The following is a 2837-nucleotide window of genomic DNA, read 5'->3' as shown; positions in this document are numbered from 1 at the left end:
GAGCCACCATGTGGTTGCTGGGAATTGAACTCAGGACCTTTGGAAGAGCAGGCAATGCTCTTAACCGCTGAGCTATCTCTCCAGCCCCCCTGAATGAATCATTTTCAAATTCCATGTAAAAGAGTGCAACTTTTTCATAATTCCATTACTATCCTGAAATCAAAATACAACTTTACTAGTGGAAAACAGGATGTGGAATCTTATTTCAGGTGGAGCTGCAAGTCTCTGAAAGCAATTTAACCTGACTGCTATATTTCTGGGAGAAAAAGCAACACAGATTACCTGGGTCTGCTGAAGGTCTGTTGGAAATGTGATATCCACACCTTCGTGTTCTAGAAGTATCAATGGCAAACAGTCAAAAACCACGAGGACAGAAAATTTCGGCTTTCAGTACCACAACCGTCTTGGGTGAATATGAAAATCACAGACCCGTTTACTATCCTCTGCAACCATGCCCAGTGCTGAGACAAGAGGGCATTTATTTGATGCTTAATAGAATCACAAACCATTCAGTGGAGCCTGATCTTCTCATTTTACCACGTAGGACACAGCAAAGCAGGTATTTTTGATTACCCTATTAACCCACTCTAGTTTCAGCAGTCCCAAACCTGAGATACTCCCAGCAACGAATAATATATTCTCTTATAGGCCTATAATGCATATACATAAGTATCTAGACATTAATACAGGCAATGACAATAATAAATAACATTAGTTATAGCCCATATTTCATATCTCAGCATAGTTTGTTGGGCTGGACCTTCGCGGTGAATCTAGAATTTGTTTCTTACTGCTGTGTCTTCATCATTACTCACCCAGATCCTGGCCCTGGTCACTTCTTGACTGGACTTCTGCAGTCACGGAACTGCTTGCTTGCTTGTTCACTGCGTCTGTTTCTCAGAGTTGCTGTAACAAACTGTGAAGCTTAAAACAATAAACACTTATTTTACTGTCCTCAATGCACAAAAGAACAAAGCTAAGGTCGTGCAGGGCTGGTTCTTCCCCAAGGCTCCGAGGGAGGATCTGTTTTTTCTTGGTCCTGGCTGTTATCAGCAATCCTTGGCCTTCCTTGGCTTCTGGATACATCATTCCAATCTGCCTGTTTTCACAGTGTGTTCCCTCTGCATATCTGTTTGGTCTTCACTTGGCTGTCTCTTCTCTGAGGATGTCTGCATCCTAATTTCTCTCCTCTTACAAGACCATTTGGTAGATGAGAGGCCATGCTAGCACAGAAAGACATTTTTTTTCTTTTGGTTTCTCAAGGCAGGGTTTCTCTGTAGCTTTGGACCCTGTTCTGGAACTCACTCTGTAGACCAGGCTGACCTTCAACTCACAGAGATTCGCCTGCCTCTGCTTCCTGAGTGCTGGGATTAAAGGCCTGAGCCACCTCCATCAGGTGTGGAGGATACCATTTTAACATCTTAGTGTTAGAAAAGATCCAGTTCCTAAATCAGGTCACATTTACCAATATCAAGGGTGAGCCTTTGAACATAGCTTTTAGGAGAACACAGTTTGTCTCAGTGTGCCTGCCTATTGCCTGCTTACATCCAGACCTTCCTACCTTCGTTCGTAGTTGGCCCTCGCCTTCCACTCCTCCCGCTTTCACCTTGTCTCCTCCAGCAGAGAGGCTGTCTTGTTTGGAAAACACCCACGTCCCTCTCTGCCTTTAGGAACTTCGCTCGACTGCTTGCTTTTGTTTTAAATACTCTTTTCCAGAATAGCAGCACATCTTCCTTCCTTACCTCCCCGGATTAGATCCTTTTCCTGTTTCTGGAATAAAAACTTTCTGCCAAAAGCACGGTCAGGGAGAAAGACTTTATTCTGGATCAGTTCAATAATATATACACTACTTCATGGCGAAGGAATCAAGGCGTGGCAGCCTGAATCAACTGGTCATATCATATTCACAATAATCAGGAAACAGAGAATTAGGACTGCAGGGGGCTGCTCAGCTCCCTTTCCCTATTTGTACAGATGAGGATCTCAGCCAGGGATAGGTACCACCCACAGCAGATGAGTCTTCCTGCTTCCGTGAAAATAATCGAGATACTCCCCTACAGACAAGGCCAGAGAACTATCTCTTGGGTATGGATTGGTTTTCCCAAACGGACGGATAACACTAGTCATCCTCCTCCCTCACGCTGCGTCTCAAGTCCCAGTGCTTCTTGGGGAGGACCACTTTGACCCTTGTGGTTTCAAAAAATGTGATGACTTCTTTTTTCTGGATAGAGTATTGATTAGGCGGCCCAGCACTGGCTGCATCTTCACTAGACAGAGAGTATCGCTGGAAACTATTTCTTGAATGAAGCTTGATGTTTGAACCTCTAATGCTTCAGATTTATTCTCCGCCATGGATACTTACCATTCTCTGCGATGTTCTATTTTTGTCTATGTTAGAAGTAGCCATTAACTCTTTTTTTTTTTTAATTTTTAAAGTTAGTAATGCAAAGTAATGGAATTCATTATGGCATTTTTTATAGCTAGATGGCATTGTTTTTGGTGTAACCTATCCCTCTACATTATAGTATCCCCCTCTTGTCATCCTCTTGCTGGTCACTTTTCTGCTTCCGAATAGGCTCTCTTTCTACTTTCATCACATGTATTTCAATAATCATTTTTCTCATTCCCTCCCCTAAGATCCCTTCTTCCCCTTTCAGGATCCCCTTTCCACTTTCACGAGCTACACACAGACAAATTTACACACACACACACACACACACACACACACACTCTAGAGTAAACACATAAGAGGGACGTGTGGTATTTGTCTGTGTTTGCCTTGTTTTGCTTAATGCAATGATTTTTGGTATCATTCGTTTCCTCACAAATGCTGCGAT

The 2837-nt window shown here is 43.0% G+C and overlaps 1 protein-coding gene across 1 annotated transcript in view; it reads right to left on the bottom strand.

The window, feature by feature from the left end:
* Ccdc160 (coiled-coil domain containing 160) overlaps window positions 1–972 on the bottom strand; it is a 10594-nt gene extending 9622 nt beyond the window's left edge. The window contains exon 1 of the mRNA XM_005358459.3: window positions 816–972. The gene's annotated coding sequence lies outside the window, so the exon portion shown is untranslated. The remainder of the gene's footprint in view (window positions 1–815) is intronic.
* Between the last annotated feature and the right edge of the window lie 1865 nt (window positions 973–2837).

This window comes from Microtus ochrogaster, chromosome X (genome assembly GCF_000317375.1).
Source record: "Microtus ochrogaster isolate Prairie Vole_2 chromosome X, MicOch1.0, whole genome shotgun sequence".
Classification (NCBI taxonomy): Eukaryota; Metazoa; Chordata; class Mammalia; order Rodentia; family Cricetidae; genus Microtus; species Microtus ochrogaster.
The sequence above is the reverse complement of the archived record's forward strand: the minus strand, read 5'-3'. Positions and strand labels throughout refer to the sequence as shown.